Raw genomic sequence first — 15,067 nt, forward strand, 5'->3', positions numbered from 1 at the left:
ATAGACCGACTTTATGGAGAAAATTGGAGGGAATGGGGATTCCTATAGATCTTCTTATAATAATTATCTCCCTACATACGGCAACATGGTGTAGAGTTCAAATGGGGGGAGAAAAGGGTTTAACTAAACCAATTACCACGAAGAACGTTCTGAAACAGGGACGCTTATTAGCTCCCTTACTTTTTTCTATCTACATTAGTGATCTACCGGGGCACTTTTCCCAAATTAAGAACTACCCTCCGAAATTCGTCAAGTGGACATACACTGTTTAATGTATGGTGATGATATTGTCATACTTGACCGTACCCCAATTGGCCTACAAAGAAATTTAAATGAACTAAATCAATAAGCAATAGAATTTTTTTTGGTTCCAAATATATCTAAAACTAAAGCTTTTCCTTTTAGCGGAAGAAGGAAAACTCTATCTTTTACATGGTCATTGGGAGGTAACCCTATCGAGACAGTAAAAGAGTATGTCTAGTTGGGCCACATCGTTAAGCATAATCTACAAGATACAGCCCATCTCCAACATCTAGAGTGGAAGGCAGAATCCCTGTTGGGGTTTTACAGAGATTTTACTGCTCTACAGGAAATAGACATTTTAAAACTCTATTGGAGGTTTTTAGTACGAAAATCCCACCAATATTATCTTATGCCATGGAATATACACAAATTAAAACATGGCAACAAATAAAAATAAAGGAAGGAATTATCCTTCAAAAATTGTAAAAATATCTCATTCCGTCCCTGTTCAAGCTCTTCATCTTGAGTTATCTCTTACGGGAATATTTACCCAAGTAATCTCCAACATTATAAGGTGGGTGTATAACCTTTTACATGCAGCTCCAGATTCTTTAAGAAATATGCTAAAACTGGAGACTTTTAGAGAGGAAGCGCCTTGGTATACTTTTAATCGGAATCTGCTAAAAGCCCTTGAGGTATCACAATACACTGTAGCACTTTTACAGGTTTGGTCTCCAACGCATTTGAAGCTCTTTCTAAAACATATGTCCCAGAGAATCAGCTATGAAAGGGATAAAGAATACTGTATGCAACTAAAGCACTATAAAACCTTTGCAGAAAATATAGCATTTAAAACCCCTGCTCTGTATTTACGGTTTCAGTTAGAGCATGGGGTAAGGCGTTGAATCCTTCTTTTACGCCTGGGTATTCTCCCATTAACAACATTCACAGCAAGATGGGATTGCACAAATAACTCTAAAGGCATATGTGATCTGTGCAAAGGGGTACAACAAGATCTGCATCATGTTTTATTAATTTGACCTAACCAGAGATTGGTAGAGGCCCGACGACGATATATATTACCAATTTGCCAAAGACATAATGCTATTTTAGCTCAAGATTTAATCATGTTGTGTTTCTCTCCCACTAATGAATTTGTTTGTCATAATTTGTATAAGTTTTTAAAAAGTTTCTTGAAGTTATTTTAAAGGAAAAGTGTACAATCTTAACAATTTTAATAAGTGTATGTTGCACATGTGGATCACACAAAATTACTTCTTATTCATCTTATAAAGCATTTTAAAAGTTTTATTATTATAATCTAACAATACTAATTTTATGTATCTGTATTTGTTGATATCAGGCGAGGTCTGATTCAAATAAATAGTTTAGTAATTAAGAACAAAAAAAAAAATCCTGGTACGGTTTCAAATCTTAACATGAACATGTCCTTGCAAAGCAGGTTAGAAGTTATGAGGGTTGTAAAGGAGGATGGGGTTCTAAGTCTGGCCAGTGGCCACGTCGCTGAAAAGTGTAATGCTTGTTTATTCATCACAGAGCACCAGTTGCAAACTAAAGGCAAATATTTTCTTTGCAGCCAACCTATCTCAGGCAAGCTTAATGATTAAAGTTTAAACAGCATTTTATTTCTTCAAGTACCAGAGTCACCACATCATTTTAAGGGTCATTCGAGTCATCTTTTCTTTTCCAAACCTAAAAGTTGGGCTGAATTAAAATATGGGTGGGTGGGATAGGCTGAGGATGCAAACGGGCAATGCAGGGTGGTTAGGCAAGAAATGGGGGTGCACACGGACAACGGAGGGAAGGCAGACAGGGACTGAGGGACCACGTGAACAACAGAGGGTTGGCAGCTGGGGGACGGGGAAACAAATGGACAATGTACGGTGTGCTATTTGTCCCTCTTGGCTTCAAAATTTTACGTCTCACCACTTTGAATTGTCACCAGCTGCCACTTTGATGTACACGAGGAAACTGCCATTATCACTGTCATTATATCAAGATGCGCCAGTTCAGGAAGAAGAGTGTGGCAATGTTGACCTTGTACACCATGTAGTGCTGTAAATACCTGCTGAAAAAAAGTAGCATTAATTAAATCTTGCCTGTATTGCTTAAAACATGGCATGAATGTGCTCCAAAGTGTTTTCATCAAAATCTGTCTTATATAAAGCCACTGCATATTTGCAGTTGTCTGTTCCTTTAACAAACTATTTAATGTTGGCCATATGATCACAAATATTTAACTTGAAGCGTTCTGATAAAGGTACAGCTGTGCTGTCAATTACTTCGTTATCATGCAACAAAATATTGACCAGATAGGTTATTACTGGTTCCTGATACATGGGCTTAGACAAACAATTTCTAAGTTCATGTGATTTATTTAACATCACTTGTGACTTCTTTCATGCACATTTAGATTAAAAAACATTCATTAATGCCATAAGGTAGATAACACACCATTCAGTATGCCATGCTTATGAAAACATAACAAAATTCGACATTACGAAAGAAACACATAAATGATAAACATGTAAAGAGACATAAACACCAATACAATTATAAGTGTCCTACAAGTTTCCTTCAAACAGCGAGTCCATATTTAACACATAGATCACAGGCGGTTCACAAACAATTCCAGAGGTCCTGCCTGTGTGTAGGGCAAAGGGCTACAGAGTTGTCATCAGGGTTGTCTGCCCAATGGGAAAGAAATTTCTTTTGACCAATTCCTATACAGTGCCTCCAAAGCTCATTCGCCTTTGCCCAGATGTCAACGCGTTTCAAACCCTGAATGATTCTAGGGTTCTCCTCAGGACTCGGACTGGGGATCAGTGACTACAAAACAAAAATTGACAAAGCGTGGCGTCAATTAGGTTGGGGACCCTTGTTAGTTAGTTTACGAGAGTGTGGTCTGTTCTAATTCAAAAGTACCTGTTATTATCGGTGCCCATACGCTTGTGTGTTGTAGCGCCAGTGATGAATCTGTTCGTTAGTAACAGAAGCTGTGGGGACAAGAGTACATTTTGGAAAATCAACGGTACCGTAATGTGGTACAAGCAGGGTTAAATGTAGCCACAATGCAATGAGGGGATTGTACCTTCTACGTGTCTCCGGGGTTATTTGCATTATCCATTTATCCATGATGTTATCATGCCAATCAAGGGCTGCCATCACAAGGAAAGTTTCTAGTATTCAGTTGCCAGAATTTCCTGTCAGAGACAAAAGCCAACCTTAAATATTGCCAATGGGGCCCCTAAAAGTGAGCGTCCTAACGCCTTTAAATGGCTGTGCAGTTTTGAAAGATAAGGACGTACTCTCTGCGCTATTCTGCAAAGCGTGGATGTTAAACTAACCCACGGATTCTATGTTATGTGGCGCGCGGCACTCATGCATAAAAAACGAATCGTGCGTTTTCAAAGCAATAGCTGGCGGTGCTCACACCGCGGTATCAACTTGCCTCCATTTCCCGAGGGGAGGTTACTTCCGAATGTGGGCGTGTTCCTCAAACTGCTGTGGCTCAAGTGGGGAGGAGCCTGCAATTTATGCCTATTAATGAAAAACATGAAATGGAATAGCAGACCCAAAGCATGCTGGACTCTGTAGTCTTTTACATTCGTAAGTGAGCGATTTCTGAGAGTTAATTGAGCCCACGGATGGCAGTATCAAATTTCATTATCAAGAAGGCCTCCTTTCGTGCTAGCTGGATCACCGGGTCACCGCCCCAGGAGACGTTTTTATGGCTGCCAGTACTGTCCACTTAAAGTCGTGTTGCGTGTGATTCATCTAATCTAAATGTGCATGAAATAAGTCACAAGTGATGTGAAATAAATCACATGAACTTAGAAATTGTTTGTCTAAGATCATATATGAGGAACCAGTAATACAATTCAATTCAACAAGGCTTTATTTCGACAGGTCATGTCATAAAAGCACAAAGCACATAAAAACAATTACAAATTCATTATTTTTAAAACATGTCGTAAAAAATCCAATTTCAAATATGCAATAAATATCTAAAAAATGTATTAAATTTCACAGCTTTGTGGATTAAAAACAGTATTATAAAAGATTTAATTAAAATTGCTAGATTTTTGCCTGATTAGCCATGCCCAACCTAGGAATTTGGCCACTCCACAAACTAGGGTGGTATTGGTGGTGGTTTTAAGGATTCGCATAGCGACAATGTGATCCCTTGTTCCTAGGAGTAAACAGGCGGGTCTAAGCCATTTCGTCCTAGGTAATAGATAGGCTGGGCATGCAAAGAAGAAATGGGAGACGCTTTCAATGACACCAGGACAAAATGGACAGTCAGGGAGGGTCTTGTGGGGGGGTTTCCACTTACTAGTGTGATTGCGCAATGGGAGTGTCCCGAACCTAAACTGAATGAAAAGTGACCTGTCCCTGGGCTTGGTAATAAAGTCAAGGTATGGTTCTAAGAGGATGGTTGATTTGTGTTGATAAAAAGCCTCTGTCAGCCTTCCAATGTTGGGATCTCTTTGTTCCGAGGCATCCACCCAAGCCCAATTGGCTCGCTTGACTTCGATCTTCGATAATGGTTCCCCCGCTGGCCAATCAGTTGTAAGGCCGGTTGCAATCAAGAGTTTTTTTGTGTTTGCGAGCCACTCAATTTTGTGGGCACCTTGCAAGTTCATAACCTCCCTGAGCCCTTCAGCATAATTAGAGAGCTCAGGGGTTCGCCACAGCCGCGCCCAATATAACAGAGGGCGAAGGGTGGCTAGATCCCTAATTGAGCGCCTGCCAAAGTCGCTAAAGAGTGGTTTAGTCGGGGTGCCCCTGGGAAGTGATACAAGTTCCCTGAAGAACTTGTTTTCGCTGGTCACCAGTGAATCAACACAACTATAGCCCCATAGTTCGGCGCCATAGAGGGCGCTACCCACAGCCTTTGCAGCATAGATGTTTAGTACTGGGGTAATAGGTTTAGAGGTGGAGGCCCGAAATTCCTTGCCCAAAGCACCAGTTACTCTTTTGAGATTAAGTGCCATTTTATCTATATGGGGCTGCCATCTGAGTCTGTCGGAGATTCTGATTCCCAGATAGTCAAAGTCTCCGACACGCTCAAGTGGTTTCCCTTCTAGGGTCAGAATAGAACCAGAATATTTTGAGGGATTGAAATAGAGGAGTTTAGTCTTGGCGGTATTGATGACGAGGCCTCTTCGCTCACAGAACAGAGAGAAGCGCTGTAACAACTTCTGTAAACCCGACGGAGTTTTGGATATTAGCAGAGTGTCGTCTGCGAAAAGAAGTGCTGGAACTTTATCACCCGCCAGAGCGGGAACGTCCGCTTCGACTTCAAGCAGAAAAGAGACCACGCCATTCACGAATAGCGTAAAAAGTGTTGGCGCCATGACACACCCTTGTCGAACCCCTCTATTTACTGGGATTTTTTTTGTTTTCTGGCCCTGTAACCCCCATCTAATGCAGGCAAAGTTCTCTTCGTGCATTCGGATGAGGAGTTTCAGAATGTAGGAAGGGATGCCCAACTCCTCCAAAATTGACCACAAACGGTCGCGGGGGACCAGGTCGAAGGCGGTTTTAAGGTCAATGAACGCGAGGTATAGAGCGCCCTTGCCGATGGTAACCGTCTTCCAATAGAGAAGCATTAACCTAAATACTTGGTCAATGGTGCTGGTGCATGCCCTAAAACCCGCCTGGAACTTGGTTAAGATCCCTTCCTCGTCCACCCAGGAATGTATCCTCTCCAGAAGTACCCTGCCGACCAACTTCTGACCTGAATCGATTAAGCTGATTGGGCGATAATTCGCCGGGTCTCCCCTTAAGCCCTTCTTAAAAATGGGGATTACTTCTGCACCCTTCCATGACTCCGGCACCGGGGATCCACTCAATAGGCTGTTGATATAAATAGTAAAAAACGCAGCCCAGCCTGTTGGATTTGCTTTGAAAAGGTCTCCCGGAATGCCGTCAGGACCTGGTGCTTTGGCAGATACAATCTTATCAATTGCAGTTTGAACCTCCTTCTCCTCAATACTTGGGAACAAGACATGGTCATGGAATTTTACTACAGACCCAGGGCTGATGGGCTGGTCTACCACAACCTCAGGATCTGCGTACAAGTTCTTAAAGTGGTTGAACCATTCCCCATCCGTGATGTGATTGGGGATTTGCACCTGGGCACAGCTAGATGATCTTCTCATAATGGACCAAAAAAGCTCGCCATTTTTTGCTTGGCTCGCTAATTTCAGTGAAACCCAGCGCTGTTCTTCCCAGACTTTTTTGGCAGATGCGAGGGCTTGCCTATAAAGCAACCTCGCTTGCCTAACCTCAGCAGGATTATTGGATTTGATTGCAGAAATTAGGCAATTTTTCTTAGTTCTGCAGTCTTTATTGAACCAATCGTTCCCTCTTTCAACTCTGGGGTTGGGTTTTTTCCTGCGGTCAATGAACAATGCCCCAATTGCATTCATAGAATCCACATAGACTTTAGTATGACTAGAGTTGTCCTCAGATAATGAGGAAAGCCTGGTGGTGAAATCAGCAAGAATGTTCTCCAACGCAAAAAGTTTAGTGTCGCTAAGGGCGATTTTAGACCATTTAAGGGATCTACCACAGTTAGAAGGCTCAAGCTCCTTAGTCAACAGCTGTATACCTGGAAGAGAGGAAGTAGCCTGTCTATGCCAGACTTCACGCATGGTGAGGGACAGGGGGTTATGGTCACTGGATGCTGAAGGAATTACAACCATATCAACAACAAATTTCCATCCCCTCCTGTCAATTAAGATGTAGTCTATTCTACTTTGACTGCCTACTCTGTTGAAAGTGTTAGCGCCCACTAAATCAGAAGGGGTGCGCCCATTGGCAGCTCTTAAGCCGAATTCCAACGCTATGGCGTTCATTTGGATTACAGCAGGGGTCCATCTTTTAACGGGGTTCAAGGAGAGTGAAGGAATATTCCATCTAGTGTCCTCGTCATGTGCATCCAATAAATCTTCTGCGGCAAGTGGTTCAAAGGAACAATTGAAATCACCGGCGACAAGAAGATAAGAATTCAAGGTGCATGCAGAGAGTATCTCTGAAAGTGCTGTAATGGTAAGCGACTTAGCACCCCCTTGAGTGCCACGGGAGTAAACATTAAAAAGTTCCCAGGGTGGGCTATTCTGAGTGTCTTTGATAGTAAGCCTCATTATATCAGGCGTGGAGCGACCGTCAATGGTGACCGTCAGGTTGAGATCCGCCTTGATCCAAACCATGAGGCCCCCAGAAGGGCGCCCAGGGCCTGACGAAATGGCTGGTATAAAAAAGCAACAGAACCCCGATTTGTATATTGGATCAACACTCCAGGTTTCCTGGAAGATACATATATTATGTTCTTCTATGAATGCGTTCCAGTCAGGGAGATCTAACTTGTTGCGTAAACCAGCTATGTTCCAAGAAACAATCTTGAGAAGACTAGGTGTAAGTACCCCGGGAGTTGAAGCACTTGGAGGGTAGATTTGAGGGGGGTCAGAACTAATAATGGACCTCGTCAGGCTCGTTGACATGATTGATAAATTCGACCCCAAATGTTCAGTCACTGAGGTGGACTCTAGGGGACAACTTGCTGAGAAAAGCGAAGGAGAGGCTGGGGTGACTTTTCTATCCTCCAGTCAATCGACAGCTTCAAGACTGCTGAAAACATTCACTGTAGGAATAAAGTCTAAGGGTGGCAGATGTATAGGCCGACTCCCCAGTGGAGGGCCTCTCCCTTTTCCATATACATCTGTCCAAGGTTCTGTGAAGTGACCAGGGGGATAAAAATAGGTTAAGGGGAGAGTTGAAATACATGAGCCTGTGATGGTCGACCTCCAGTTGCAAATATACTCAACTGTTCTGGTGTCCTTGAAGTTAATTAGGATGCAATCCCCCTTTATGTTTTTAGCTAAGTGGCCTACCCATGGAACCCGTCGCACCATAAGAATTTTAGCGCTGATGTGCGGAGGTAATGGTCTATTTGTATTGAGCCAATATACAACCCTATTCCTTAGGGTTGCTGGTGACTCAGATACGTTACTCTCCAATTCAGGCACTCCTGCCAAGATTACAACATATGGGGCTGTTTCAGGAGGCAAGTTGGGAGTATTAGCCATGGTTATAGACTCTGGTGTTAAAGGCCTAGCAGCCTCTTTTAGATCTGTTTTGCTGGACAAGATGGATTTCCTTGAGATGCCTGCTCTAATGGAGATGTTTGGTGTAATTAAGGGTTGGCTTTCGATTTGGGCTGGTGGTAAAGGTTTAGGGGCCAACGGGACATTCTTAGCTCTAGGGTTGGCAAGTGGGTTAGGGGCCTCTGGCCTAAGAGTGGTGCTTGGTGCAGTGGACAGACCCCCTAGAATGCGTTCGATCCTGACTAGGTGTTCTTCGATTTTGTGTAATCTGTCCTGCACAGGACAGAGAGAGGACCTAATTAAATCCCGTATGTCATGCAAGCGCAGAGTGTCGGGGGTCCCTCCCTCAGCCGCTACGTTTTGCCCATCTCCCTCCTCCTGGCTCATTATCCTTATTGATGTGAAAATAGGTTGGGGGACAGAGTCATCCAGTGGGGCCCCCTGTGAGGGTTGCTTGGTGATGTCAGGGGTTTTATTCATTTTTCCCGTTTGATTTGGCACCATATATTTGCATTTAGAATGTTTGCCCTTTCTGCCAGTGTTGGGCGGGCGCCCTTGTTTTGTTTTAGGAATAGCCCCCAAGTTTCGTTCCCGAAGCTGCCTAGTGCTACACTCCGGGGCTGTGCTAGGGGCAGACGTCAGTGGGCAAGGAGACAATAACAAAGAGTCGAGGACCAAAGACTGGTCCTCCACTAAAGTATCAGCAACCGTTCCGCTAGCTGGCAGCTCCTGGGCTGATGGATCTGTGTCAGATCTAGCTGAACTTGTGGGAGATAAAGCTTGACGTACTGGAGACCGAGCATTAACAAGGTATCCCAGGGAGGACCTTCTGGCAGCTGCCAGATCCTGGGAGACACGGCGCTCCAGAAGCATTATTTCTTGATCAATGACACAATTAACTTTAGTCACAAATTGGTCCATTGTCCCCGTGAAATGAGCATTTGCCGCCCTGGCTTTGTTGTCCTTAGGTGGCATAATTATGGTCAATAGAACAAACTGCAAGGAGGTGTGGTACAACAAGAGCAAAAGCAATAATTAATAGATGTTCAATTTCACATAACACTGTTGAGCACAAGGCGCCTGTAGAGGAAAATGAGGCAACAGTACCTTAGATGAAGTGGTGTGCAGGAGATGTTAGAGGAGTTGCCCAACCCAGACTGTTCCAGGCAGTGACGGGCAAGGACGGGCCCGCCCTTGGCCCGGGCTTCGCCCGGGCGCTGCCCGCGCGCGTCCCGCGCTGCGTGGAGCCTGGGGGTTATTTAAACAGCCCGGGCGCTGCCTGGTGACATCAGCGGCAGGCGCCCAGAGCTGAGGGTGCTGGGATTTGTAGTTTAGCAGCCTTCCGTCGGCGTCCCAGTTCGAGGCAGGAGAGGTCGTGTCACCCTTTGGAGATGCCGTTCCCCTCACGGCGAGCCTTCGTCCAAAATCGGCAGTAGAGATTTCGAAAAGCGCGTCCCGCGCTGCGTGGAGCCTGGGGGTTATTTAAACAGCCCGGGCGCTGCCTGGTGACATCAGCGGCAGGCGCCCGGAGCTGAGGGTGCTGGGATTTGTAGTTTAGCAGCCTTCCGTCGGCGTCCCAGTTCGAGGCAGGAGAGGTCGTGTCACCCTTTGGAGATGCCGTTCCCCTCACGGCGAGCCTTCGTCCAAAATCGGCAGTAGAGATTTCGAAAAGCGCGTCCCGCGCTGCGTGGAGCCTGGGGGTTATTTAAACAGCCCGGGCGCTGCCTGGTGACATCAGCGGCAGGCGCCCGGAGCTGAGGGTGCTGGGATTTGTAGTTTAGCAGCCTTCCGTCGGCGTCCCAGTTCGAGGCAGGAGAGGTCGTGTCACCCTTTGGAGATGCCGTTCCCCTCACGGCGAGCCTTCGTCCAAAATCGGCAGTAGAGATTTCGAAAAGCGCGTCACCAGTAATACCCTATCCGGTCAATATTTTGTTGCATGATATTGGAGTGAATCGGGCCGGGTAGAGATAAGGACCCAAGCCTTTTCTTGTTTTTCCTATCAATTACTTAAGTATCTGTCTTCTTGAGATTGGAAACAAGAGCGTCTGGGCTATCACCCAGATGGAGGGGAAGTGTTTTTGTATTTTGGGTGATTCCATTTCCAAATTTATATCTGATGCAGACCCTAGAGTTTTCTGATAGAAGGTTGTAAATTCCTCATGGAGTTGTATAATTATGCCATTTGATGCTGAATCATAACAGATGCGGCAGGAGATTTCAAATTTACTTTCTGTAGTGCTGTACTGACCATTTCTATGCAAAAAACAGCATTGCAACCACCTTCAGTGGAAATGTCCTCTAAAAGTGTGTTCTTAGTTGGTCCCCAGATTGTAAAGATGCTGTATCAGCTGTCCTTTGGATTAGACTAAATCAACTCATTGGGACACTGCTGTCTGTGTGAAAGGTTTGAAACCATGCAAGAACTTGGGGAGGATTGGGAAGAAACATAATTACATCTTTTATGACATTACAAGTTCGTAGCTGTGGGAATTAAAATGCAAATTATATGCAAGGCAATGAAGGTAGATGCCTCTGGGTTCTACCACTTGCACTAAAGCCTGCAAACCAAACTATGTTGACTCCACATTAAAATCCACATCATATTAATTTTTTGAGTCAAAGGTAAATTATAATACAATATATTTTAATATGTGAAATCGTAATAAAATTGTAGTGGTGGCTGCTGTATAAAAAAACAAAAAAAATTCCACATTATGATCTTCATGAACTATGTGGAAGGATACATCGATCCGCTCTCATACTGCAAGCAATTTCATTTAAATTATTTAAAAAACCTCTGCTACATGAATCTCTTTCATCAACCTCTGAAGTAATACATGTGACATAATTAACAACATTTCATTAAGGACTTCGTAAGAAACTCATTTAAATCCTATTCGCGTAAGCCATGCTTTCAGCTGTGGGAATCCTTTTCTGTACTGTGACAGCAATTTCATTAGATTTCAATGTTCGTCTGCATGTCCCTGCCCAGCAGGTCCTTTCCTAGCCAAAAATAATAGCAATGATAGTCGCTCTGGAGTGCACTTCTAGTATCTTTCATCGACTGGATGTGGCCTGCTGAACAAGAAGATACAATACTGGTACCACCCTTTATAGCTGCTATGGTGGTCACAGTTTCTTGATGCAGTTTTTACTTCTAATGGCTACTAAACCTTTCTTGAGTCTTTTTCAAATTTTCAAAGCCTTTTTCTACACAAAGCTTGATGTGCAACCTTTTCTGCAGGCATTGTAGGCAATTATAGGCCCATTTGGACACCAGTCCTGCATTTTGTAACATATACTTTTTTCATTATTGTACTACTGAATTATAGATATGAAGGGAATGGTGGTACTATAATATAAATGACAGAATATCAATGAACAAAATATTGAAAGGTAAGTGTATAGGGAAGTATAGGTTCACTATTCATAACTCCACATCAACGTACCTTGTAGATATGTACAGCTTAGAGGTATAGAAAATCTAGACTTACTAATCTGACAATATTTGTTTTCATTTTTGTCCTCGACATTTAGTACCATCAATATTCTGACTTCCATATTTAGTATGTGCACCTTTTTCCCACCAGAAGTTTATCCAGTCCAGTCCAAAGATAGGTTTCTTGTTATTTCTTCTTGAAAGAGCCGTTATACTGTGGCTTCATACATGGTTTGTCTAAGGCGGGGGAGCATATTCCAGTGGCATTACAAGTGTTGAAGCTAGGATTACTGTTAGTTAAGGCATCGCATAGACATGGTTGTGCTATCAGATGCTTTGACACTCTCGGAATCTGACATTGATTTGATTGCTTCATCATAAGACTGAAGGGATGTCTTTTTACTAGGGGCTCTTTCATGGAGCCCACCCACACAGTGTCTAAGTTTTCTTTTTAAATTATTTTTATTTGTAGACAAAACTGATTATACTAGCAATCCTTACAGCAAACAGATGCAGGCTGATTGTAACCCACATCTATTGCATTTCTCCTCCTTCCTGGTACCCCATTTAGCTACCTTTGCAGGTGTATAATAAAGGTCAAACATTGACATGAAATGTTGACTCCTGAGGCTCCCTGTTATTAACACCTCGCTAGCCAATTCCAGTGATTTCTCAACAAACATTCCCTCTACTCTGAACGTGGCTTCCCATTTTGCATTCTGCATCTCGATATCATCCGGGGATCCTTGATTCAATATCTAATATATTTTGTCGATCCAAGCGTTGTTCTTCAATGCTTCAATCAATGGTATTTTCAGAGTTGATCATGTGTCTTTCATATTTCTAGTAAGGCACCCCCGTAGTTGCAAGTACTTATAAAACATTCCTCTCTCTAACCCATATAGCTCTTGCAGTTCTGAGAAGGATGATAGCTTCACTTCTCTATATAAGTCACCCAATGATTTGATCCCTCTGTTCCCCATCTCAGCATTACTTGGTCTTGGAATATTGATGTAAGTGTGACTGGTGCCTTCAACGGTGTATAAATATTTAATTTTAGGATTCTTACTTTACACTTCACCTGCCTCAATAAAAGCTGCTTTTTAAGATTTTTAATTTTGTCTTTTTATAATAACTAGGTTCTAGCACCTTAGCCAGGTAGCCCTTGATCTCACTCCCCAAGACTAGCTGGTAAATAGTTGGTTTCTCTGCATCAATAATCTTTACTGGGTTCACAGAAATCAGGATATCCATATGTTGCAACATACAAGCCCAGTAGTAGAGGAGGAAACTAGGGATTGCCCATCCACCTCGCTGTCTTGGGAAAGCCATCCATTTACATGCCCTTCTGGGTTTGCGATAACCCCACAAAAACATATAACAGATCCTTTCCAGTCCCAATATCCAGTATGACCTGATTTCTAGAGGGACAGTCCTAAAAACATACAGAACTTTAGGTAAGATCGACATTTTAAGCACATTACTCCTGCCAAACAATGAAAATGTAGATGATCGATCTTTCCGGCTTCCTTCTGACATTATCTAAAATCGGAGCCATATTCATATCCACGATTTTATCAATGGCAGCTGTAATTTCAACCCCAAAATAAACAACCTCAGAGAATACCTGTGGATCTATACTTTACAAATATTTTGGACACAGAGTCTGTGTTTTGTTCGCATTTCATTTATATCCTGACCAATCCCCGAACTGGTCAACTAAAGCCTCAATCTTCGGGAGTGCGTGGTCAGATCAGTAGAGACCACCGCTGTGTCATCAGCATATGCCAATGCTCTATACTCAGCCATATTTACTATCACCGGTTTAATACTACTATATGTCTCTAATCTGCCTGAATAGGGATCGATATATAGGGAAAAGAAAAGAGGATAGCACAGGCATCCTTGCCTAGTGCCCCTTGTCGCGTCTAAATTTTCAATATTATAGTTCTTGCTTCTTTTGTAACATCCAAGTAACTGGATGGGAATCTGCAAGTAAAACAAAAAATAACATTAGCTGTATTTTGTTTGTTTATTTATGGACTAGGTGATACAATATCCACATTAAAATGATATATCAAGCATAACTTCCCCTCCTCCAAAACACACCCAATAAATGATAGAAGGCCGAGAGGGCCTTGCTGGAACTTAAAATCATAGCACATCACACCAAATGCATTACATTTAAAAGTGCCTTACTGGTGTAATGTTAAGGTTAGGCCACAAATCAGAGTGCACAAAACACTGACCGGCTTGCAAACTGAGTACATAGAACAAGAGGTCCACCTTTTTCTACTCCTGTCTCCCCTTGGAACCAAAATGTGTGCTCTTGTGCAATAACTTTTGAAATATTTCTATGCTCTAATGTTTTTAAAGAATGCACATACTTGAAATCAGGCTAAATGCTGACATTACATGTGTGATAGATAAACTAGGCTTTAACACACTGCACGCTGAATATTAACCCGGGAGAAAAGTTCCCTATTTCACGATCTGCACACTAAAATGTGGGATAATGGGAAAAGTATACGCCATGAAATGTGCATTTCTGCTTAGAAGTCTTGGTGTCCTGTAAGACCATATTGTTTGACCTTGGGTAAATGTTCACCCCATACGTGTCTTTCCCTTATGTCATTATGCCATTATGTGAGAACTGTAAAATTGTTTCAGTCCAGAAAATGAGCACCAAGGACATATTCCCCAATAAGGCAGTATACTCCATAATCAATAACCTTTGACCCATACTAGTTACAGAATACGATTACAAAGGTATTTTTATATCTAATAAAAATCCAATCTAATGGTGAAGTTTGTTTTGTATTAAATATCTGGGAAAAGTAATGTTAACAAAGTTCCCTTTACCCTGCCTGAAGCTGCTTGAGGCTAATTTGCGCTAGATGTTCAGCAACTGCCTATCCTAATAATTGGTCTGAATGAGTTGTGAAAGAGGTGTGAAATTCCTTCCAGAAGCTACACAATAGTTTGAACAAATGAGCGAAGATGATGCAGAGAACAGAATGCCTGGATTATTCTTGTGTATCCCCTCTCAAGGTACTGTAAGACTCTGCTTTTTTCAACCAGACATCTGTCTCCTAGTTTGTTGTGGTTATAGACCCTGGTTCAAACTACATTTTAGTGTTATATGTGGGAGGACTCTGGGGGTTATTATAGTGCACTCCCCAATACACCACAAAACACTGAGCCCAAGTTTAGTGTAACCAAAGACGTTTGCCATCTCAAAAATGCCCTG

At 42.7% G+C, this 15,067-nt stretch overlaps 1 protein-coding gene and 1 long non-coding RNA gene across 3 annotated transcripts in view; one reads left to right on the forward strand and one right to left on the reverse strand.

Moving 5' to 3' along the window:
* Positions 1-15,067, forward strand: part of GALNT17 (polypeptide N-acetylgalactosaminyltransferase 17) — a 1,717,045-nt gene that overhangs the window by 1,382,343 nt on the left and 319,635 nt on the right. The window lies entirely within an intron of this gene.
* On the reverse strand, positions 1,508-3,817 carry LOC146859154 (uncharacterized). Of its 2 annotated transcripts, XR_014979744.1 has the most exons (5): positions 3,716-3,817; positions 3,356-3,467; positions 3,190-3,260; positions 2,909-3,093; positions 1,508-2,329 (listed from the first exon to the last, which is right to left on the reverse strand). It is a non-coding gene; the product is annotated as an uncharacterized LOC146859154 (long non-coding RNA). The 2 variants fall into 2 exon arrangements; XR_014979743.1 differs by lacking the exon at positions 1,508-2,329 and having other exon boundaries at positions 2,333-3,093.

Source organism: Triturus cristatus, chromosome 3_2 (genome assembly GCF_964204655.1).
Source record: "Triturus cristatus chromosome 3_2, aTriCri1.1, whole genome shotgun sequence".
NCBI classification, from domain to species: Eukaryota; Metazoa; Chordata; class Amphibia; order Caudata; family Salamandridae; genus Triturus; species Triturus cristatus.